Source organism: Polypterus senegalus, chromosome 6 (genome assembly GCF_016835505.1).
Source record: "Polypterus senegalus isolate Bchr_013 chromosome 6, ASM1683550v1, whole genome shotgun sequence".
Lineage (NCBI taxonomy): Eukaryota > Metazoa > Chordata > Cladistia > Polypteriformes > Polypteridae > Polypterus > Polypterus senegalus.
Window position 1 is genome coordinate 59063566 of NC_053159.1, and position 26451 is coordinate 59090016.

The 26451-nt window shown below is 41.8% G+C and overlaps 1 protein-coding gene across 2 annotated transcripts in view; it reads right to left on the reverse strand.

Moving 5' to 3' along the window:
- The window catches only part of LOC120531055 (MORN repeat-containing protein 1-like), a 428485-nt gene that overhangs the window by 266284 nt on the left and 135750 nt on the right, over positions 1–26451 (reverse strand). The window lies entirely within an intron of this gene.

The following is a 26451-nucleotide window of genomic DNA, read 5'->3' on the forward strand; positions in this document are numbered from 1 at the left end:
AAGTATTTATCTATTCATATAATAATAATAATATCAAGGTGAATAAGAAAAAAATTTCACCTGTTCTTTAATACAGAAACAAATCTTGGAGACAAAGGCACTGTAACTTTAATTGAGGTTTCTCTCTCTGCTCAGTTAATACACTGCTCACAAAAATTAAAGGAACACTTTTTTATTGGGCCTGGCATGAAATCAATTAAACCTGTCTGATAATTTTCTGGTTGGTTAAGCAGCTGAGGTCATTGTTAATCACTTTCAGCTGTATTGGTGTTCATGGACTTAACGACAGGTGCACTAAAGTGGCAACAATTAGAAAACCCTCAAAACAGGACTGGTTTTACATGTGGAGGTCATTTCAAGTTTCTCCCTCTTGATCTTTTTTGGCTGGTTTTCCACTCGTGCTAGTTTTGGCTTGAGTAATTATCTCTACTGGCAGTATGAGGCGATTCCTTAACCCTACAGAAGTTGCACAGGTTGTCCAACTTCTCCAGGATGGCACATCCACACGTGCTGCAGCAAGAAGGTTTAATGTGTCTCCCAGCACAATCTCAGAACATGTAGGAGATTTCAGGAGACTGGCTGTTATTCTCGGAGAGCTGGACAGGGCCGCAGAAGGTCCTCAACCCATCAGCAGGACCGATACCTGCTCCTTTGTGCAAGGCGGAACAGGCTGAGCACTGTTCGTGCCCTACAGAATGACCTCAGAGGGCCACTGGTGTGAATGTCTCTACCCAAACAATCAGGAACAGACTTCATGAAGATGGCCTGAGGGCCCGACGTCCTGGAGTGGGCCCTGTGCTCACTGCCCAGCACCGTGGAGCTCGACTGGCATTTGCTCGAGAACACCAGAATTGGCAAGTCCGCCACTGGCGCCCTGTACTTTTTACAGACAAGAGCAGGTTCACCCTGAGCAGCTGTGATAGACGTGAAAGAGTCTGGAGAAGACAAGGAGAACGATATGCTGCCTGCAACGTTGTTCAACATGACAGGTTTGGTGGTGGGTCAGTGATGGTCTGGGGAAGCATATCCATGGAGGAATGCACAGACATCTACTGTGTAGGAAATGGTGCTCTGACTGCCATAAGGTATCGAGATGAAATCCTTGAACACATTGTCAGACCCTACGCTGGTGCAGTAGGTCCCGGTTTCATCCTAATGCATGACAATGCCTGGCCTCATGTGGCAAGAGTATGCAGGCAGTACCTGGAGGATGAAGGAATTGAAACAATTGAATGGCCTTCACAATCCCCTGACTTAAACCCAATAGAACATCTCTGGGACATTATGTTTCGGTCCATTAGGCGCCAGGTTGCTCCTCAGACTGTACAACAGCTCAGGGATGCCCTCATACAGATCTGGGAGGAAATGCCACAAGACACCATCCATCGTCTCATTAGGAGCATGCCCCGACGTTGTCAAGCATGCATACAAGCTCGTGGGGGCCACACAAGATACTGAAAAGCATTTTGAGTAGCAGAAATTAAGTTTTTGAAAAAATGGACTAGCCTGCCACATCTTCATTTCACTTTGATTTTATGGTGTCTACACAATTGAGCCCTATGTAGGCAGAAAACTTTTATTTCCATTAAAAGACTTGGCATCCTTTTGTTCCTAAGACATTGCCCTGTCGTTATTTGTATAGATATCCAACTTCATATTGAGATCTGATGTATCTAATGTGTTTCTTTAAAGTGTTCCTTTAATTTTTGTGAGCAGTGTATTTTTATAGCAAGCTTGTCTTTGGGCTGGTATATGCCATGCAGGACTTTTTAAGATAACATTTAGATATCTCCCAAAACACTAGATAAATATAAAAACTGAATTGTGTTCTTTTATGTTATTAATTTATGGACCACCTGAGACCATATCTTTTATTCTTACTTGCCTTTGACAACAGACTTTCTCATGCAGATATTCATTATGATAAGGACGTTGTTTTAAATGATTTTACTATTTAATGCACACAGATATCAAAAATGCACACTAATGACAATTGGTAGGGTTTCCTGAACTGGAAAAGGTCACATGCACTCACAATCATATGCCAGATCACTTTGTCCAGTTAAATAAACCATTCCAAATTGTTAATTACAAAACATTTGATCTTTTTCTTTAATGCCTATAAATGCAGAGCTGGTGGCAGCTTTGAGATTTAAACTAAATTTACCACATTTTACACTGTACATGGAAATGGGTATATACAGCTCCGACAACCTTACTCAGTTGTAAAAATGGCAATTACAGCTGGCTACTGGGAAATTTACCTACTCAGATACGGCACAGTGTACGCATGTTTAACACCTGCACCTGTCTTAAACGCAGCGCACGACTCTCTGGCTATAATGTTCGACACATTCATTGCACATCACACCATTTTGTTTAATCTCTGACTGGGACTGGTGCCCATGATCTTTTAGTCATCTGAAACCCAGATCTTTTACTCTTTCTCCAGTCTAGGGATACTGCATATTTCAGCATAAACTAAGCTATGTAGTTAAGCACTTCCTTGTGGTGCTTTAACATAAACACTGTGAGAAACTTAGACAAGGAAAAAAGGTGATCACCTGTGAGACATTGGGCTCACTCACATCCTTTATCCCTAGGAATGTATCCCATTAATAAAGCTGAGACCTTAAGAGAAGCTGGTACAGTACTGAGATCTTGAGTGATTTCAGAGGAAGGAGAAAAAAAATGTGGAGCTAATTTGTAATTCAACTAACTAGGTCCATTGTTATGGCAAATGTATAGTGTGTTGCTGATAAAATTATGGCCTGACTTTGGCTTAGCACATTTGTCCACTGCATCCCAAGTACAATAAAGTAGCGCAAGTTAAATTAAGGGCTAAGTGGACAATGTGTATATCTACATGTCTGCAATCAAGAAGGTTAGGGACAGAGTAATCTTGTTCTATTAGTGTAAAAGGAATTCATTATTTCTTAAAATAAAATATCATTGTTATATCTCTATAAAAAATGTCTAGTATCTGTACCAGGGAGTAATGTCTGATGACCAGTGGAAACAAGAAGCACAAAGACAACAAATGTATGGGCTAGTATATCTAGTAAAGAAAGACAATAACGACGACAAAGAAAGACAGTTGTAAGAGACAGATTGTCCGATGAACAAAGACACCAAGACTAGTGTTTGAAATGGGCTGGTACTCACTGATACAGTACGTAGTGCCGGGTATATCTTCCAAATTCAATACAGAGTACCAGTACCTCTTCTTAGTATACTGGTGAGCATCTTCCAAATTCAATATAGGAGTACCAGTACCTCTCCTTAGCATAATGGTGAGTATCGGAACCTCTTCAAAAAATCTTCATGGTCCAAAAAATACCAACCCCTCACCGTATTATCATCTGTTATTGTATTAGAACTATGCAATGATGCAGGTTTAACCATACCAGCACACTTTCTTAGCATAATAGTAAGTGCTGCACATCTTCAGAAATCTTCACAGAAAACAATCTCCTCCACCCTAGTCTTTGATCATCTGTCAATCTACATTTCACCATACCTGCACCTCTTCTTAGCAATGGCTTCAGAAAACTTCATGAGGGCCAAAAAAAAAACTTTTTGATGGAATGTTCTTGTTTTACTGTTAATTGAGTACCTCCAGTAAGTTGGTTCCATTTCAAGCACTGAGCATGACACATAAAGAGAGGGGGGCGTAAGGGCTGGCATATCCAGTTGTTTTGTCTTGGAAGAGTTGTAAGATAACCCTGCCTTTCCCTTTAGTACTCTTTATTGTGTAGACTTAATCAGAATGCCTTAAATTCCTAGACTTCCCACTGTTTATAAGGCATTATACTTTATACCTTCTACATCTAAAACCTCAGGCAATTACACAGAGTAAAAGGACAAGCAGTAGTTAAGTTACATATTCTAATAATGTGTTATTGATAATGTTCATAATATAATAATAATGAAGCAGAGTACATGTGAATATTGGCTGTGCTCTCTGCTTGTGTTCTATTCATTGCCATAGAGAGGGGAAGGAGATAAATCCTGTAAAATTCTTCGGCCAATAGGGTGTTGTGGTACAGAATGGTCTCTGATTCAAAATCAACCCCAAGCAGCCAACTTTAGACCAATAGGATTCTGGCACTACATATTCCCCAGTTACTGTCTTATAGGCTCTTGGAAGACCAAACATAGTCACTCTTGCCAAGCTGATCTGGTGCTCCATTCAACACGCTGCATTTTCACACCTCCCCAAGTAGTGGACAGCATTTTTATTTAGGTTAAGCTTGCCAGATAGGTAGTTTATGGCTCTCCTGTGGGGGATGGCAAACCAGCTTGAGGCACACTCCCAACCCTGGAATAAATTCCACATCCTGAGCCAGTCCTAAAGCCTGGGGTTTAGGTAAATATCAAAGCATTGCCGTTCCCATCAATGAGATATCACATCTCTCATAAAACACTAATATAACATTTGCTTTGAATGATAAATAGACATGCAAAATATTTGACAACTTATACACAAAATCACTCCACCGCATAGTGCAGTGTAGTAGATTTTACACTTTATATTTTATTTTTTGCCCACACAAAGATTAACTTCAAAGATTAACATCAAAGCATCTACTCTTCCCAAATTGTACCTCACTTTTAAAACATCTGTGTAAACGAAACAAAAGACCAGGATGATGCCACAGGCTGTATTGATTACTTTATAACCTGTGAGCAGATGGGCACCCCTGGGATTAGGAATTGCCAAATTGGTTTACAGCATAGGAAAGGAAGAAATGCTGGACATACTTAAAAAATCAAAAACTTAATATGGTAAATGACTTTTGCATAGACAGACAGCCATATTGACAGCAATCAAATGTGTATAACATTACATGATCCAGAATCACATGTGGATTTTTAAAATAAATAGAGCTTGACTGTGGGACAAAACAGAGAGCAACATCAGAAGAGGGCAGAGAGACATCAGCAGAGGGCAATTGACTTGCAATTATTTTAACATGATCATCAGCTAAAGCATCTCATGAACAGTATCCATTACTAGATATATATATACTGTATATATATATATATATATATATATATATATATATACACACATATACACACACACACACACACACACATTATATATAATGCCCCCTACTCATCCCCTATAACCTCTTCCCCCAGGGGCACGCTTTATGCTAGCCATTTTGAATCTCTGTCGCATGCATTGCGAAGGGGGGCTGAACACATGTTAAGGAGATGCGGACGGGTCAGCTGGCTTGCAGCTGCTGCTACCAAGCTGTGTGTTCCACATGTTGCGCTGCACGTCGACCATTTAAAAGCCTGTACAGCAGCTGTCCTTTTGTCTCACTTCCTTGTCTCAAGAAACGTTAAAGTGTCTCCAAGAAATTGTTTGTAAGTTGGGCGTGACGTGCAAGTAGTCTTGCGGGACTTCAAAGTGTCTCTCCGAGATGATCACGTCTCGGCCCAAGATTTTTTTATATAATAGATAGATAGATAGTGTGGAGGACTGCCGGCTTCCCATGCCGGTCAGCACCCCCAGGCCGCCAGGAGGAGCTCTCCCGACAGCAGGATCGTGCCCCGAGGTCCAGCAGGGCCTTATGGACTTTGTAGTGTCTATACACAGCCCTGCTGGATACCTTGGGGACCACCAGGAGTTGCTGTGGGGGGGCTTATGGGCCCTGTGAGGCCGTATGACCGGGAGTGCGTCCGCGGTCCGTGGCGGGAAGAAATGTCGTGCTCCGGTTGAGTAAAGGACTGATTGCCCTGACCGGAAGGAATTAGGAACTATGGATTGATGGGACAGGAACACCTCCGGGTCAGGGGCTATAAAAGGACGGTGCCTCAGTCCAGACACTGAGCTGAGCTGGGAGGTAGAGGAGGAGGGTTTTGTTAAGAGAGAGAGAGTATTGTTTATTGTATTTAAATATATGAGTAGTGTGGAGGGTGCTTGGTGCACTGTAAAAGAAAATAAAAAGTCTTGGACTTCTACCTGGTGTCTGGAGTTATACCTGAGGGTTCAAGGGAGCACTAGCGCCTCCTACTGCCACAATAGATAGATAGATAGATAGATAGATAGATAGATAGATAGATAGATAGATAGATAGATAGATAGATAGATAGATAGATAGATAGATAGATAGATAGGACAGTTTTTGTTATTTTTATTTTGAAAGCGTCTGTCTCACTAGCGATCGATAGAGATCAGTGATCTTCTTGTTACAGTTAGCTTTGTTGATTTGAACTCAATTGCCTGCGCATGCATGAGTAGCAAAGAGCAAACAGCTTCTAAAATGGCATGTGGAGAGATACCAAAGTGAATGCTCAAAGCAAATTAAACCGCAGATGACATTTTTCGTATTGTCTCTGAATCGGTCTCTGATTTGTTGGACTCCAATTTTGATGCAAGTGATCTTGAGATGTACATCAAAAATGAAAGTGTGGTACCGGCATCAGCTGATCGGTCCCCATAGGATTGTGGTGCTGAACATGTTTGTGTAGCTGATGCACCTATGGCAATGTTCGCCTGGGAGAACAGACACTTACGATGACAGGAAGTACCCTGTGGTATAGTGGGTCCGCGGCTTCAAAAAAGAAAAAGGGCCAGTTTTAAATCCATAGAACCATGTTGTTCCCCATGGGCGCGACTGCACGACCGCGGGGGGTTAATGAGGTAGTTGGGGTGAGTTGCACATGTGGGTCCAATCGTTATCAATTAATTCATTGGCTTCCTGCGGCATGTGATTAAGGCGCTGCGCCCACAGAGGATCTGGCCACCTGAAAGGAGGAAGCAGTGCAAGCTGGGGCCCCGTGAAGGAGCATTAGCTGTGGTGCTCTAGAGGCTAGTTTGCCCCACTGAACATTCGGGTGGATTGTGGCGAGCAAGGCAGGTGCCCTCCCTAGGCTTCAAGGTGTGACCAAGTCAGTGCGAAGGAAGAAGGGAGGAGAGCTGACCTCGGACAGTCTGGCCATGATGCCTGGTTTTATTTCAGGTGACTACCTGTTGAAGCTCATCGAGAGAATGCCAAGAGTGGGCAAAGCAGTAATTAGAGCAAAGGGTGGCTATTTCGAAGAAACTAGAATATAAAACATGTTTTCAGTTATTTCACCTTTTTTTGTTAAGTACATAACTCCACATGTGCTCATTCATAGTTTTGATGCCTTCAGTGAGAATCTACCAATGTAAATTGTCATGAAAATAAAGAAAACACATTGAATGAGGAGGTGTGTCCAAACTTTTGACCTGTACTGTATATATATATATATATATATATATATATATATATATATATATAGCATGTGGTATGTTTATTTGACAGCGTGTAGATGGAGTAATTACATTCATTGCATTCATAGTCAGAGTCCCGACCTGATGGTATGGGTGGTTACCTACCAGGTAATGCATGTGATTGGTCTGCCATTTCGCAAACATCTGCCACGGAGCCCTCTTTCAGTTATGGGAAGACACTTAAAAGACCCGCGAGATGCAAACAATATCAAATAAGAGCACGGCCAGCAAAACACTCAGTCGTGCAAAAGCACATAGCACACACAGATCCTGCGCTTTCAGCACATATAAAGCGTATAAGGACAATATGTTCTAGATGAAACATCAACGACTAAGCAAAGAAGAAAGAGCAGCGTGGAGGAAAAAGACCCAAAAGCGTTGGAGAGAAAAAAAAGCAGATAAGAGATTACAAAAGCAGTGGATTTCGAAAGGCTCAAACAAATGATGGTGCGATACACATGCAGAGAAAGGTAAAGAATATGAAAGCAGTAAAATTCGAAAGTATTGTAGCGTCCCAGCTAGGTTGAAGCCTTTTTTGTTTTAAGGGACTGTTAAGCCCAATTGAGGGAGTGCAGAGTACAGCACGGAAGACTGATAGCGGGGTATTGATTCATGCGGTATGGGGGAGGCGAGACCCAGGGGGTGAGAGGTTGGAGAGGGTGCTAGAAAATTGTATTTGCGGTTATGAAAGTCAGCGATTCTTCAAGTTAAACTTTTGTGACACTTTATTATGTCAATCGCTACAGTATCAAAAAAGATAGTAAAGATTGCATTAGCGCAAACAAAAGGAAATTAATCATCAGGACCAGGTTTAATTGAAAAAACAGCAGGACAAAGCGAGGTCAGAAATAAAAGGCAAAGAGCAGAAAACAAAGTCTTTTTGCCTTCGCATCATTCAATGCACAAAACACAGATTTACATAATAATGGACCATACGCTATGAGGATCTGTGGTTCCGCAACAGTTAAAGCAACGACAAGTTTAATTTCAAAGAAAACACAATTCGGTCAGGTGCATATTTATGATGACAGAGAAGCGATCACAACGTGAGCAGCAGAACAGTGGCAAAAGGACATCGGCTATACAGGCGTTAAAATGATCGATGGGCAAAGTGACAGCAAGTGCACCCCCTTCAAAACGCGAGCAGCGTTAAACATCCTGTAAGAAAGAGATTTAACCACGTCTGGGGTCAGAAATAAAGGAAATGTATTGTTTTTACAAAGGAAGTGCGCCATCATTTAAAACAAGTCCACAGACATCTAACCTAGCAGTTGTTGGATTGCTTTTGGCAGACAAGCATCATGTGCTCCCAGCTCTTAAAACAATGACATGTGACAAGCAGAACCGGCAGCTCGCCAGCAGCAGAAAGATAGCCAATGATCCGATGGCATATCCTTAGCATGCATTCAGCCGCCCACCCCCCTTCACAATGCGAGCAGTGTTCTACGTCCTGCAAGAAAGAGATATAACCACGCTCAGGGCCAGAAATAAAGAATAAGTATTGTTTTTACAAAAGTTTTTAAAGTCCCATGAAAATAACAATCTCTTTAAATTGTATATCCGGTAAACTAAACAACGGGATGGGCAAGCGAAGCGAGCAGGTGGAGACCCTAGTGTGTATATATATATATATATATTTTTTTTTTTCTTTTTTGGCTGCTCCTGTTAGGGGTTGCCACAGCAGATCATTTTCTTCCATATTGTCCTGTCTTCACATCTTGCTCTGTTACACCCACCACCTGCATGTGGTGGCCTTCCTCTTTTCCTCTTGCCTGGCAGCTATATTGTTAACATCCTTTCCCAATATACCCAGCATCTCTCCTCTGCACATGTCCAAACCAACGTAATCTTGCCTCTCTGACTTTGTCTCTCAAACGTCCAACTTGAGCTGGCCCTCTAATGTATTCATTTCTAATCCTGTCCATCTTCGTTACACACTAAGCAAATCTTAACATCTTTAACTCGGTCTCCTCCAGCTGTTTCGTGCTTTCTGGTCAGTGCCACTGTTTCCAACCCATATAACAAAGCTGGTCTCACTACTGTCCTGTAGACCTTCCCTTTCACTCTTGCTGATACCTGTCTCTCACAAATCACTCCTGACACTCTTCTCCACCCATTCCATCCTGCCTGCACTCTCTTTTTCACCACTCTTACAAAATCCCTGTTACTCTGAATTGTTGATCCCAAGTATTTAAACTCATCCACCTTCACCAACTCTGCATCCTCACCATTCCTCTGACCACCCTCTCATTCACACACATATTCTATGTTGTTCTTACTGACCTTCATGCCTCTCCTCTCTAGAGCAAACCTCCAAATCTCCAGGGTCTCCTCAACCTGCTCCCTACTCTCGCTACAGATCACAATGTAATCAGCAAACATCATAATCCACGGGGACTCCTGTCTAATCTCATCTGTTAACTTGTTCATCACAATTGCAAATAAGAAAGGGCTCAGAGTCAATCCCTGATGTAATCCCACCTACCTCCAACTTGAATGCATTCGTCACTCCTACCACAGACCTTACCGCGGTCACACTTCCCTCATACATATCCTGTACAACACTTACATACGTCTCCTCTGCCACTCCCGACTTCCTCATACAATGCCACAACTCCTCTCAAGGCACTCTGTCATATGCTTTCTCCAGGTCCACAAAGACACAATGTAACTTCTTCTGGGCTTCTCTATACTGCTCCATCAACACCCTTAGAGCAAACATTGCATCTGTGGTGCTCTTTCCTGGCATGAAACCATACTGCTGCTCACTAATCATCACTTCACTTCTTAACCTAGCTTACTCTTTCCCATACCTTAAGGGTGTGGCTCATCAATTTTATCCCCCTGTAGTTACTACAGTTCTGCACATCACCATTATTCTTAAATATCGGCACTTGTACACTTCTTCTCCACTCCACAGGCATCCTCTCACTTTCCAAGATTCCATTAAACAATCTGGTTAAAAACTCCACTGCCATCTCTCCTAAAAACCTCATGCTTCCACTGGTATATCATTTGGACCAACAGCTTTTCCATTCTTCATCCTTTTCATAGCTGTCCTTACTGGTACACAAATACTACGTAACCTCTACTGTCCGCTTTCGGGGAGATGATTGTCCTCCAAGGGTATATCTCTTTTTATATTTATTTTATTGTCGAATCAACTCAAGGCAGCAGGGAGGCCGTGCGGCGCATGTGTACGGGTGCCGTTCTCATTGCCTACCACCTTCACCGTCACTTCCTCTACCTCTTCTTAAATCAATGTTGAGGCTGCTTGAAAACTTAAGTGCTAGCTTAAGCAAAAAATTAAGGAAAACGTTCTAAGTAATTGCAACACAAACTCTGACTTAATCAGTTTTAATGCGAAAAGATTCCGATGAATGAAGAGAAGAAAGCAGGCCGGTAGGGTGGAGAAAAGAAGAGCTGCTCAGGAAGTAGCAAGCGCATCAACCTCTGAGCAAATGAATGCTAAATGTACAGAGAAAGAGTTTGAAAACTATGAATGCTCAAGTCAAGTGTATTCCCTGCACATTATCGTGCAGTGTGCCATTACTAATACTATATAATTATTTCAGGGCCTGTAGAAATACCTTAAAATTAAACCTCTACCTTATGCATTAAGAAGCAAGATAAACATATTATAATATTAGAAAGTTGTGATGAGAACAGGCCATTCAGCCCAACAAGCTCATCCATCCTGTTCATCCAGATTGTCCAAAATAACTTCAAGTCAAAATCTGAAGGACCCTAAAGTCCTGCTTTCCACCACACTACTGGTAATTTATTCCATGATTCTATGGTTCTCTGCATGCAAAAAAGCATTCAAACATTTATTCAAAATTTTACCTTAATAAGTTTCCAAGTGTGTCCCTGTGTTCTTGAAGCAGAATTTATTTTAAATTAATAAATGGGGTCTATTGTGTAGCACTATGACATAAGTAAAATATTATTGCCATGCACTTCTTATGTGCATTGTATTTACCTTGTCTGTTTTTTGTGTGCTGCTCATCACTGCCAAGGGGCTTCCATGCAATTTCAGGTGGAGACGCCTTTCACAGTTCAGGACTGTGAGCCACGAGGCAGTGATTGATGGCATTGCCTTCATGGGCAGGATCTAGAAAGGTCCGTCACAAACTGTTCCCGTTTGTAGCCAATGAAGGGTCGAGTTCCGCAATTATAACCAGCAAGAAGGAACTAATATCAGGGGGGATGGTCAATCTGTGTGGCAGTTTAAACTTAAACGAACACTATCAACACAGAGGAAAAAGGTAGAAATGACTCACCCTGATGCTTGGATAAGTTTAGTGAGGTGGCCAACTGCACACTTTTTTTCTTTCTTAAGACTGTCCATACACTCTGGCTTGCCGATTTCAGAGGGTGAGATGTGAGACATTTTTTTTTACTTTTGGGATAGCACCGTCATCAATTTTCTTTCGATCCCTTCAAGTCTGCCTTTCCTCTTCACACACTTATCTCCTCACAGACAATAACACATTGGATTGTTGGGTCTGTACTCGTGTGGATATACTGTACATATGTCTCAAGTGTTTTGTTTATATATATACATATATACGATATATATATATATACATATATACGATATATATATATATATGTATATATACATACATATATACGATATATATATATATATATATATATATACACACACACACACACACATACTGTATATATATATATATATATATATATATATATTGTCACACACGTGCGAGTTGGAGGCAGTCAAAGAGCCCAAAGGTGAGTGAAATCTTGCGAGACAAGGGTTTATCACGTGGTACTTACCTGAATCTCTTTCTACCTACAGAAAACTGGAAGAAAAATAAACCCATCCATTTTCAGTTCCAAAATGGCCGCGATGACATCACTTCCGGTCCCCATCCAATGACATCACTTCCGGTTCCACACTCAACTACTCCTGTCTACTCACGATGACGTTGGTTCCGTGGTCCCGCCTCCAATCGTCACTTCCTGCCAACCATTTCCTCTTCCATCATCCCATCTGTTATTTAAACGCCATTTTGTTACTATGTTTCATTCATTCTGTACTGAAAAGTCATTCAGAATCAACCATATTTTCACTTTGTCTGGACGACAATATATGGGAACGATCCCCAAATCTTTTCAATTTTTGAAAGACTCTTTGTTTATTACAATTGGCGTAGTCGGCAGGATACTTGTTCAACATGACCGAAGAACAGGACCTCAACACTGTACTAAATACAATTATGGGAGATCTACAAACTCTGAAGATTCAGATGGGGGAAACCAGGACCCAATTAGCGGAAACCGAGGCTCGTTCCCGTGCTGGTGTACGGACGGAGGTAGCTTGGTCACAGCCAATTCAGTTAACCCCCTTGACTGAATCTGATGACATTGAGTCTTATTTTTTGATTTTTGAACGTACCGCTAAGCGGAACGCGTGACCGAGGTCGGAGTGGGCGTACCTACTGGCTCCCTATTTGAAGGAGCGCGCAGAGGGCTTACTACGACTTAACTGAGGAGCAGGCGCCAATTATGATGCGCTAAAATTGGAGGTGTTCAAGCTACGGCGTTTCACGGAACAACAGGCGAGAGTGGAGGGAGTGGCAATTTGATCCAGAAAGGCCGTTAAGATCGCAGGGCTTTGAAGCCTGGGGTAAGGTGTGTTGCTGGCTACGGCCCGACATCAACTCCTCCCACAAAATGGCTGAGCTCCTTGCCTGCGAGACATTCGTACATGCCCTCCCTGACCACATCGCCCAACAAGTACGTAAGCACAGTTACGAGGATATGGACACCTTAATCCAAATAGCGGAGCGTCACTGGGCAGCCTGTAAATCAGGGCGGTCGGGAAGGACCTCTCGCCGAACCCAACAGATAAGTGGGGCAGCTCCTGAGCCCCCTCGACAAACTCCCGAACCTGCCGTTCGTAGAAGGGACAAACTAGCCGGTCCCCCTCGCTGTTTCAAGTGTGGGGAGATCGGGCATCTGTCCCCGAACTGTGCCTATGAGCCTATGGATTGCTCGGTAGTAAGGGGAGAAAGGTACTGTGCCACAGTGATTAATCCTCTGTCTCTTCCATATACAGGTGCAGTTATTATAAATGGCAGAAAGGTAAGGGCAATGTTTGATTCGGGAGTAACATTTCCATTGTTGCTACCCGATCGTATTACCTCAACAGTGGACTCAAGGGAAAACCAGTCTAAAATGTATACATGGGGATGTTAAATATTATAAAACAGCCAGGTGTGTAATATCAGTAGCTCATAAATTAACCAGTATGGCTATGGCTGTATTACCCGATCCCCCTTTTCCAGTCATATTAGGAAGAGATTGGAATAAAATTAACAGCGGTAATAACGTAACTGCATCTAATAAGAATTTGGGCTTAGTGATGGAGAATAATGCTCCGACTGCCTCCACGCCGTGTCCCTCAGTAGCACGGATCCATACGGGTACCCAGTCGAAAGTTTTGATGTCCCATCGTCCTCTGCGGGAGCTGATACAGTCGGCCAGAAGGCGTAGAGACAGTAGCCCCTCCCATTGAACTCGAAGAGATCCTATACAAAACTTAACGTCCAGTTCCTATTAACTCCATCGTCATTTAAAGAGAACAATGGAATGACGATTCATTAAAAAATGCTAGAAATGCAGTAGTATCTACTGACGGTTATACAAACCTAGATCCCATGCCACCGATGCCGTTCTTTGTAATTAAAAATGATTTATTATATAGAGTGGCAGAACACGAGGGTGAAGTGCGGGCTTTGTTGTTAATTCCACGCATACTTTTGTGAAAGGTATGTGAATTAGCACATGCCCACCTTCTAGGAGCCCATTTAGGCTCGAAAAACTTTGGAGAGGATAAAACTCAGATTTTATTGGCGGGAGTTAATGAGGAGGTCAGGCGATTTTGCACTTCATGCCGAGTGTCAACTTGCCAGATACCCAGAAGGTCTAAAGCTCCTCTTATTCCCCTTCCCCTGATTGACATCCCGTTTGAATGAGTTGGTATTGATCTCGTTGGTCCAATAGAACCCTCGTTAAAGGGTTTTAAATATATTCTAGTTCTAGTAGATTATGCCACTTGCTTTCCAGAAGCTGTTCCGTTGCGCTCAGCTAATTCAAAAAATATCGCACGGGAATTAGTAGGGATATTCGCCTGTGTTGGGATCCCCAAGGAGGTCTTAACAGATCAAGGGACTCCTTTCACTTCAGAAACGTTCAGGAAGTGGCCAAATTACTCAGGATAAAACATCTGAAAACATCGGTTTATCATCCCCAAACTGATGGATTGGTTGAGCGTTTTAATCAGGCGTTAAAACAGATGTTACGCAAGGTAGTTAACGAGGACGGAAGAAACTGGGATCAGTTGCTTCCTCTCGTTTTGTTTGCCTATCGGGAAGTCCCTCAAACCTCAACAGGGTTTTCTCCTTTTGAATTATTATACGGAAGGCAACCCAGGGGGCTTTTGGACATGTTAAAAGAAGGATGGGAGGAGGAGGTACTCCTACTTCAAATATTCTTGAATATATCGCAATTACGCGATAGACTAGAGAAGATCAGACCTATCCTAAAAGAGAATTTAGAAAAAGCGCAAGCAGCACAGTCACGTTACTATAATAGAAACACCACCATTTGGGAATTTGTCCCGGGTGATCGTGTTATGGTATTAGTCCCAACCTCCATTATAAATTATTAGCTCATTGGCAAGGACCGTATGAAATTAAAGAAAGAAAAGGTCTCGTCGACTATTTAGTTAAACAACCTAATCGTCGACCGACCGAAAGAGTATATCATATCAACTTGCTGAAACCGTGGAAGGAAAGGGAACCCGATCCCTCCTCCGGACAGCCTAGTTCACTTTTTATGTCCTGTGCCAAACTTAATTTTGGTTCCAATTTGACTCCAGAACAGCGACAAGATCTCGAAAAGGCTATCTTGTCTGTACCGAGGTGGTGGATGAATTACCTGGGCGTACTGCGTTGATTGCGCATGATATTATTACGGACCCTGGAGTGATTGTCAGGGAGAGACCTTACAGACTCGGAGGCAAAGCGGAAGTGGAATTGGAAATTAGGCGAATGCTGGATTTAGGGGTTATCGAAGAAAGCTATAGCCCTTGGTCTAGTCCAATTGTTCTAGTTTCTAAGCCCGATGGGTCTTGGAGGTTCTGTAATGACTTTCAACAACTCAATCGGGTCTCCAAGTTTGATGCGTATCCATGCCGAGAGTGGATGATCTGCTCGATCGGCTAGGAAGCGCTCAATTCCTAACTACCTTTGACATGACAAAAGGATATTGGCAAATTCCTTTAACGGATTCTGCAAAAGAAAAAAACGCATTTAGCACTCCCAGCGGACATTGGCAGTACCGGGTCCTTCCTTTTGGTTTGCACGGGGCGCCAGCTACTTTCCAGCATCTGGTAGACACACTGCTACGGCCCCACAATTCCTATTGTGCCGCCTACTTAGATGACGTTGTCATCTATTCCAGCACGTGGAAGGATCATGTATGGTAGGTGAAAACGGTACTTTCCACACTGGCAGCTGCAGGACTTCGTATTAACCCAAAGAAATGTTTCTTTGGATTGAGAGAAGCCAAATATTTGGGCTACCTAGTGGGGGGTGTCGTGAAACCACAATGTCTTAAAATTGATGCCATCATAAATTGGCCCGTCCGATAAATAGCGGCAAGTGCAGGCATTTTGGATTAGCTGGTTACTATAGCTTTGTGCCACATTTCTCAGAAATTGCTGCGCCCTTATCTAATTTGACAAAGAAACGGGCACCTATAAAAGTGGTATGGGATGATACAGTAGATAAAGCATTTTGTGACTTGAAATTGGCCCTTACATCAGCACCTTTATTAAAATCCCCTGACTTTTCTCTTCCTTTTATTCTCCAGACCGATGCATCGGCCACAGGATTGGGTGCCGTGTTGAGCCAATGTGTCGAGGGTGCTGAACACCCCGTTATGTATCTGAGCCGGAAACTGCTGGACCGTGAGATGAAGTATGCTGCGGTGGAGTGAGAGGCCCTGGCGATTAAGTGGGCTATTACATCGTTGAGGTACTACCTATTGGGGCAGGAATTCACTCTGGTGACGGACCATGCCGCTTTACAGTGGATGTACCTTCATCGGGAGTCGAATCCTCGTGTCACTAGGTGGTTTTTGGATCTCCAACCATATTGTTTTAGCGTTACTTATCGTAGGGGTTCCTTGCAGGCCAACGCAGAAGCTCTCTCCCGGATTCACGACCTCTCGGTGCAGGTCGCCCGACCGGATGGGTCTGGGCTGAGGGGGGGTCATGTCACACACGTGCGAGTTGGAGGCAGTCAAAGAGCCCAAAGGTGAGTGAAATCTCGCGAGACAAGGGTTTATCACGTGGTACTTACCTGAATCTCTTTATACCTACAGAAAACTGGAAGAAAAATAAACCCATGCATTTTCAGTTCCAAAATGGCCGCGATGACATCACTTCCGGTTCCCATCCAATGACATCACTTCGGTTCCACACTCAACTACTCCTGTCTACTCACGATGACGTTGGTTCCGTGGTCCCGCCTCCAATCGTCACTTCCTGCCAACCATTTCCTCTCCCATCATCCCATCTGTTATTTAAACGCCATTTTGTTACTGTGTTTCATTCATTCTGTACTGAAAAGTCATTCTGAATCAACCATATTTTCACTTTGTCTGGATGACAATATATGGGGATGATCCCCAAATCTTTTTCTATTTTTGAAAGACTCTTTATTTATTACAATATATATATGTATATGGAGTGGATGAGAGGAGAAATGGGGTAGGGGTTATTCTGAAGGATGTCAAGAGTGTTTTGTTTGGTGAAAACAGTGTCAGACAGAGTGATGATTATGAAGCTGGAAATTGAAGATGTGATGATGAATGTTGTTAGTGCATATTCCCTGGAGGTTGGGTGTACGATGGATAAGAAAGAAGATTTCTGGAGTGAGTTGGATGAAGTAATGGACAGTGTACCCAAGGGACAGAGAGTGGTGATTTGAGCGGATTTCAATGGACATGTTGGTGAAGCGAACAGAGGAGATGAGGAGGTCATAGGTAGGTATGGTGTCAAGGAGAGGAACGAAGGTGGTCAGAAAATAGTGGATTTTGTGAAAAGGATGGACATGGTGGAGGTGAATACATATTTTAAAAAGAAGGAGGAACATTGGGTGTTGTAAAAGAGTGGAGAAAGATAATAATAATAATAATGATGAATTTTAATTTATAAGGCAGTTTACATTAGCAGTAAATCTCAAAGTGCTACATAAAAAGTTTAAACAAAAGCAAAGCAAGATAAAAAAACAGAGATAAAACAACAATAATTACAGTATTCTTGTTAATAAGCTTTCCTAAATAGAAAAGTATTTAGCTGTTTTCTTAAAACAGCCCACAGCCTGCTGTGTTCTTATGCTCTCTGGTAGGGCATTCCAGAGTCGTGGAGCAGCAGCTGCAAAGGCTCGGTCACCCATTGCATGAAGTTTGGTCACAGGGGGGCGAAGGCGATAGGTATTTGCAAAACTGAGGTTTCTTGCAGTAGTTTGTAGTTTCAGGAGTTCCTTCAGATATTGTGGAGCATTTCCATGGATGCACTGGTGAGTAAACAAACAGAGTTTGTATTCGATACATAGGTGGATAGGGAGCCAATGAACTGACTGAAGGACTGGTGAAATATGTTCATATTTCCGCACCCTCATCAGGATTCTTGCAGCACTATTTTGAATTTGTTGGAGTTTTTTTGAAGGCTCATTACAATAATCCAGCCTGGATGAAACAAAGGCATGAACCAGCTTTTCAGCATCATAGAGGGAAAGGTAGGGACAGGGTTTGGCTATGTTTCGGAGATGAAGGAAAGCTATTTTACAAAGGTGATGGATATGTGTATCAAATGACAGATGGGAGTCTAACTTGACTCCCAGATTTGTAACAAAAGGGGAGAGGGCAATGGTATGGTCAGAAAAGGAAATAAAATTTACAGAGGAACGAAGTTGATGGGGGTGCCAATTAAAAGAGCTTCAGTTTTAGTGCTGATCAGCTTGAGGAAGTTCTTGGACATCCAGGCCTCAATCTCATCCAAGCAGGAGAATAGGGTCGATGGAGGTATAAGAGAAGTCGAACCCAGTCTCACATAGAGCTGCGTATCATCGGCATAGCAATGGAATGAAACTCCATGCTTGCGGATGATGTGACCCAGGGGTAGCATACAGATATTAAAAAGAGTCAGCCCAAGGACTGATCCTTGTGGGACTCCACAGGTGACAGTGTGGGTATGAGATTTATCATCCCTCAAAGCCACATACTCAGCCCTATTTGTAAGACAGGACTCAAACCACTCCAAAGCAATGCCAGAAAATCCAACTATATAGTGAAGATGATGAAGGAGAATATTATGATCTACCGTATTAAATGCAGCTGTGAGGTCCAGGAGGATAAGGAGAGATGGAGAGCCCTGGGGCCTCATGTATAACGCCGTGCGTAGAACTCGCACTATAACATGGCGTAAGCACAAAGGCCGAAATGTGCTTACGCACAGAAAAATCCGGATGCAGGAATCTGTGCGTACTCCAACTTCCACGTTCTTTCGTTACATAAATCCCGATCAGCGTGAAAACTAACGCTCGTGCACGCGCATTTTGTAACGCCCCAAATCCTCCCAGAATTACGCCTATTTGAATATGCAAATCAATATAAATCGCCCTTAAGCGCAGCCTTCTGTGAAAAGACAATGGGAAAAGCACGGGGAAAATATAAGAATTTCAGCGAATACCAAGTGGAGGCAAAGGAAAAACATACTATTCGTTCAAATAAACCGTGGTATAATCAACAAAATGAAGCTGATCGAGTGACATAGCGTGTTGGAGAAACTTGAAAGCTCACATTCACAAAATCGCACAGTGCCGGAAATAAAAAAGAAGTGACATATCAAAGTTGCCGTGAAAAGAAGAGTTGTAGCCCACCGTCTGAGTGTCATATGAAAGTTTATTAGGGTACAGAGAAAAAAGGCACAAAAGCACGAAATGTCAACTTTAATCTCGAATTTTCCACTTTAATCACGTAGTTTATTTTGTCATTTAGTAGAACATTATAAACTTCATCTTAAAATCGTTTAATTAACCAGTTTCTCAAAATTACATCGTAATTAAAGTAGCACGTTAAATGCTTTGTTTTGTATTTGATCTTCTACTCGTATGTGCTCTATGTGTGTGAATCACTACTTGCTTCTTAAACTGGCTCTCTTCCTCCAACTGGACACAGAATCCATTACATTTGTGATATTACAGCTCTCTGAATAACTAAAATACTGAGATGTATATGTGATGTCATTTTCATGATGATAGGAGTTAAAGCACATTATTAAACATGTGTTTCATGAGCCTCGTGCTCATGACAAGCATTTATCTTTTGTCGAAATTTGTCGGTCCGTTTTTAGCTGTGTTGTTATTTTCTATATTCAATATATATTGGCGTGGCCGCCCCAAGAGTCCTTGCTTTTCTTTCCCAAGTAACCGATCGCCACACAATCAGCTCTGTAATAGAAGTTAAGCCATCTGTAAGCTTAGCGCCGATTCTTCAAAGCGTTTAAAGAACATTGAAATATCTTCGTAGTACATGTTTAATTATTCTATCCTTCACGACACTCCCAGTGAAGAATATAGATTATTTAAATGAAGTTAAAGTTTTATGTATATAATTTAACAAACATATTTTGCTGCATTTCACCTTAAAAATGATATCATCATCATATGTAAATACGCTTTATAAAGTGGCCCAGGTTGTGAGATATTATAACTGTAGTGCAAGTTTACAGTGGGGTGATTGTACTTATAAGTACAAACAGTTCTACAAGGAGCAATTGATTGAGTGCATTTAAAGTTCTTGGGATTAAACTGTTTCTGAACCGCGAGGTCCGTACAGGAAAGGCTTTAAAACATTTTGCAGTGGCTGAGACAGCGTGTCCTTAAAGCTGTATACCGATAATTCTCTTTCCGCTCAGCTGCTGCTGTGATTCACACTCAGATACAGTGATATAAATACTCCGAGTCGTGCAGTGAGAGTAATATGGAAAAAGATGATCCGCTGTGGCAACTCCTAACGGGAGGAGCTGAAAGAAGAAGAAGAAGAAGAAGTGAGAGTAACAACGCTAAAGCAGTTATGGTATTTGGAATACTATGGCTGTTCCCTGGACCATTATATTGTTACAAGTTAATTACAATCAGATGCATTACACTAATAAACAATATGCGGTTAGTTTCTGTGTATTTATAAAGCCGCGTCATGAAAATAATGAGTAATCACACAAGAACAGTAGCACTGCTTTGGCGCTGGGTGCCGCCAGTTTGCAAAACCGGCGGAGAACTTGCGTCACGACAAGGCATGAGGTACCGTGGAAAAGTGCGTGGCTTTACGCCAAGTGTAGGTTTTATACATCGCGATTTGAACGTGGAAAAGGTCTTACGCAACATTTCTGTGCGTACGCACCGTTTATACATGAGGCCCCTGGTCAGCAGCCATCAGGAGGTCATTGGTGACTCTGACCAGGCCTGTCTCTGTACTGTAAGAAGTTCGGAAACAAGATTGAAATTTTTCAAACAGATTTTTTGAGTTGATCCTGAAGCTGCACCAAAACAACCTTTTCTTAAACCTTAGACAAAAATGGAAGGTTGGAGATCGGATGATTGTTTGCTATCACTTCAGGATCCAAAGAGGATTTTTTCAAATGAGGTCTAATTTTTCGGTTTTCAAGGCCTGTGGGACTAAGCCGCTCTGGAGAGAGTGATTAATGATATCAGCAATGAGAGGGCTTAACTCCGATACATTAGCTTTTACCAGAGGAGTAGGAAAAGGGTCCAATGAACACGTTGAAGGCCTCATCCTCTGTATGATGTCCTCAACTTCTGTAACTGTGGTACAGAGGAACTGGGAAAAGCAGCCAATTGGCTTTGACCTAAAAACATCCAGCAATGGAGGGCTGGACCGGATGATGTCTACCTTAGAGGTGAAATATTCAATAAAATTATTGCACTGCTCCTCTGTGAAATTGTTACAGGTGTAGGTACGAGGATTGAGTAAATGATTCATCAGGGGAAAAAGTTGTTTGGAATTTCCAGGACTGTTGTTGATTAAATTTGAGTAGTATTGAGATCTGGCTGTGGTCAATGCTCTGGAGTTGTTTTTTTGGTGTTCCCGATAAGCTAATTTGTGGACCGTTAAACTGGTTGCAACAAAATACCGCTCAAGGGCTCGCCCAACTGCTTTCATCTGTCAAAGCTCACTTGTAAACTATGGGGAAGATTTTACAAAAGAGACCACTCGTGATTTAACTGGGGCATGGGTCTCAAGGATGATCTGGAGCCCATTGTTGTAATAATCGACTAATTCATTGATGGAAGAAAGGTGTGGAGCAATAGAAAAGTTTTTAATGTCAGCATTTAAATTGGTCAAATTTATTTTTTTCAAGTTCCTGAAGCGGATACAGCACTGTGGTTTAGAGTATAGTGAATATGTGAGTAAACCCATTGAGACAATTTTGTGATCGGAAACACCCAGATCAAATACTTGGAGGTCAAAGATGAGGACTGAGTCAGTAATGACTAAATCGAGGGTATGGCCCTTGTTGTGAGTGGGGACCTCGACAAGTTGCCTCAAATTTAGGCAGTCCAGGAGCTCTAAGAGCTGGGCAGCAGAATAATTAGTGGATGTGTCCACATGAATGTTCAGATCTCCAAGAATCAGTATATTTGATGATGTTGTACAGAAAGATGTAGGGTGTTGTTTTGGTGGTTGGTAAATAAGAAGTATTGTTGTAAAAAGTGGATACACACAGGTAGACTATATCCTATATAGGAAGGTCAATCTGAAGGAAATTGAAGACTTCAAAGGGGGGGCAGGGGAAAGTGTAGTTAGGTAGCATAGGATGGTGGTCTGTAGGATGAAGCTGTAGATCAAGAAGAGGAGGAGAGTGAGAGCAAAGCAAGGATCAAATGGTGGAAGTTGAAAATGGAAGACTGCAAGGTTGAGTTCAGGAAGGAGTAAGACTGGGTGGCAGTGAAGAGTTACCAGATAGCAGGGCAACTGCAGCAGAAGTAGTAAGGGTGACAGCAAAAGGGTGCTTGGCGTGACATCTAGGCAGAGGAAGGAGGAAAAGGAAACCTTGTGGTGGAATGGGGAAGTACAGGAGAGTATACAGAGGAAGAGGGTGGCGAAAAAGAAGTGGGATAGTCGGAGAGATGCAGAAAGTAGACAAGAGTACAAGTAGATAAGGCGTAAAGTGAAGAGAGAGGTGGCGATGGCTAAAGCAAAGGCATATAATGAGCTTTATGACAGATTTGACACTAAGTAGGGAGAAATGGACCTGTACAAATTAGTTAGACAGAGGGACAGAGCTGGGAAAGATGTACATCAGGTTAGGGTGATAAAGGAAAAGATTGAAATGTACTCACAAGCGAGGAGACAGTGTTGAGCAGATGGAAAGAGTACTTTCAGAGGCTGAGGAATGAAGAGAATGAAAGATACAGAAATCTTGGAAAGTGAAAGGATGCCTGAGGAGTGGAGAAGAAGTGTACTGGTACCGATTTTTAAGAAAAAGGGGGATGTGCAGAGCTGTAATAACTACAGGGGGATAAAATTGATAAGGGAGGTGATGATTAGTGAGCAGCAGTATGTTTTTATGTCAGGAACCAGCAGCACAAATATGATGTTTGCTCTGAGTTTGGTTGATGGAGAAGTATAGAGAAGGCCAGAAGAAGTTGCATTGCGTCTTTGTAGACCTGGAGAAAGCATATGACAGGGTGCCTCGAGAGGAGTTGTGGTAATGTATGAGGAAGCCGGGAGTGGCAGAGAAGTATGTAAGAGTTGTACTGGATATTTACGAGGGAGGTGTAACAGTGGTGAGGTATGTAGTAGAAATGACAGATGTAGTCTCACCACCACACTGAATACATGAGGGATCAGCTCTGAGCCCTTTCTTATTTGTAATGGTGATGGACAGGTTAACAGATGAGATTAGACGAGAGTTGTCTATGATTACATTGTGATCTGTAGCAAGAGTAGCCAGCAGGTTGAGGAGAGGTGGAGATATGCTCTAGAGAAGAGAGGAATTGAAGGTCAGTAGGAAAAATACAGAATATATGTGTGTACATGAGAGGGAGGTCAGTGGAATGGGGAGGATGCAGGTGAGTATAGTTGGCGAAGGTGGATAAGTTTAAATACTTGGGACAAACAGTACAGAGTAATGAGGATTGTGGTAGAGGTGAGAAAGAGAGTGCAGGCAGGGTGGAATGGGTGGAAAACAGTGTCAGGAGTTATTTGTGACAGACAGGTATCAGCAAGAGTGAAAGAGAAGGTCTACAAGATGGTAGTGAGACCAGCTATGTTATATGGGGTGGAGACAGTGGCACTGACAAAAAAATAGGAGACAAAGCTGGAGGTTGCAGAGTTAATTGGGTGTGACAAGGATGGACAGGATTAGAAATGAGTACATTAGTGGGTCACCTCAGGTTGAACGGTTTGGAGACAAAGCTAGAGAGGTGAGATTGCATTGGTTTGGACATATGGAGAGGAGAGATGCTGGGTATATTGTGAAAAGTGTGCTAAGAACAGAGCTGCCATCCTAGTCGTTCTTCTCTGAACTCTCTCTAGCACTACTATGTCTCTTTTGTAATATGGAGACCAAAACTGAACACAGTACTCCTGGTAAGGAGGAGAGGCCTCATTAGTGTGTATACAATATAAGCATAACTTCCCTTTGGATTATACTTTATACCTTATGATACAATACATAACCTAACAACCTTATTAGCTTACTTAATCGCTTCTGAACTGAATTTAGATAGTGACAACAACATTTATTTATATAATACATTTCCATACAAATGATGTAGCTCAAAGTGCTTTACATGATGAAGAAAGAGAAAAAAAGACAAAATAAATAAGAAAATAGAATTAAGGAACACTAATTAACGTAGAATAAAAGTAAAGTCCGATGGCCAGGGAGCCCAGAAAAACAAACGCAAAAAACTCCAGACGGCTGGAGAAAAAAAATTAAATCCCCTCTAGGCATTCAACCGAACATAAATGACCTCACATTCTGTCCTCATTGTATTCAAGGTTCACATGGAAGAACTTGATGATGACAAGACCACTATGATTACTAGGCCCTTCTCAAAAGGGACACATTCAAGTTTCAGATCTCCCATTGTGTATTCAAACCTAACATTTTTACTTCCTACACGTAATAATTTACATTTACTTATATTAAATTTCATCTACCACAAATCTACCCTAGCCTGTATGCCCTCTGTAAGAACTTAGCAGATGTTATATTATATGCAGTAGCTTATTAACATATTATCATTTTGTTTAAGAAATGGGCTTGAATGGCTGAAGATTTACCAAAATCAACTAATAATATTAACACTAGAATTACCAGATCCTATGAAAAAACTTGTAGATCCATCCCACCTTAAAACGCTTCTTAAATCCTTTCACACCTCTCCACCAACGTCTTTTGTCTTCTAAATGTGCCGATAAAGACAAGACTTTACTCGGTAAATAACATTAGATCTGGCTTTTATGTAAGTAACATATAAGTATTAGTGTTTTGGGCACATGCACCATCCTTTGTATGTACAGTAATAGCCAGATCTACAGCATAAAGTCACGAGTGCAGAGCTTCCCATGTACATATACAAAGTACAGCAATGGCAAAAGTACATTTTTGATCCGATGTAGAACCGTCATCATGATTTGAGGTTACCTCTGTTATAGAGCGTCTAAGTGAAAACAGCAGTGTCAAATTCGGGGTGGCGGGGATGGGGATGGGTGTTGGGACCGTGACCGCGGCTGAAAAAATAACAGAATAAAAAAAAAACAAAGCTAACCTTTACAAGTATCATAAATTACACCAGCTGTTACAGACTGGAATCAAATGTAAGTTTGTATTCTAAATTAGTAAGACTACGAGCAGCTCAGTTCTCAAAACGGACTCGCCCGGGATCGATCCCATGAAGCATTGATTACCAGTCAATGGCTGATACCATTGTGCCACCAAAGCTGTGATAATGAATGCATGTCAATGTTGCAGGTAAACACGGGTTGTTTTTCTGCAGTTATATTTATGAATAAAAGTGCATTTGTTTTGTTATATTTGTACCTTTTGTTAAAGTGTTTCTTTGATATTTGGAATTCAGGCTTCACACATTATATATTTCATGTCTATGTTTTGTCAATTATTACTAACACATGAAAAACGTTTCTGTTTTAATGATGTGTTTACTGTACATAGATTGCTGTAGACACGGAACACACATGAAATGCAAGTGTTCCAAATTATGATATAGTATTTATATAGGGTGTCATTTTGCTCAACTTCTCACTCTATACAACTCTAAGCAAATGACACACAGGTAAACTGACTTGAGCTGAGACAACTGTGAGGGGTGGGGGGATGTGATAATAGGCTGCTTGCTGTTTGCTGCTTATCAACACATTTGAGTTGAGAAGCATTTTAAGGTGGGATGGATCTACGAGTTTTTTCATAGACTCTGGTAATTCTAGTGTTAAGGAATCAACTGCTGTCATAAATTAATAAAGGAGTAGTCTTCCAGGGCCGGATGTAATTCTCAAACTAGAATACACATCTGGGGACAACCTGTTAAAAAGTATCTAGAGTACAGCGGCAAAATCCTGTGCTGTAAAGGCTACACCAATGGGGTTTCTTACTAAAAACACCTCAATTTCACCAGTCCATGCATTTTACACTACCTCCAGGGTTTCAGTTAGAGAGCAAAAGATACTAAACAAAACTCTTTACACTGAAAGAAAAAAAAAGATAAAATTGCTGTTATATATTCAGGAGCTCAGTACCATAAGGTAACTGAAGCTTAATAACAAATTGGCAGGTTGTTATGAGCACTGCAAAAGCGGAGACAGCCAGACACAAACAGACCACTGCAGCTACTGGGCTCCACGTTTTTGAGAAGTGCCTCTGTCTGCTACAATGTCTTTCTGTTATTTTAACTATTGCATCAGTATATGACATAACAACAGCAAATAGAGTTTAGATAAGCATTGTCGTCTAAGGGTACAAAACGTGTTAAAACGCTGACTCTTTTATCATTGCATGTTTACATTTCTACTTAGACTTTCAGAAG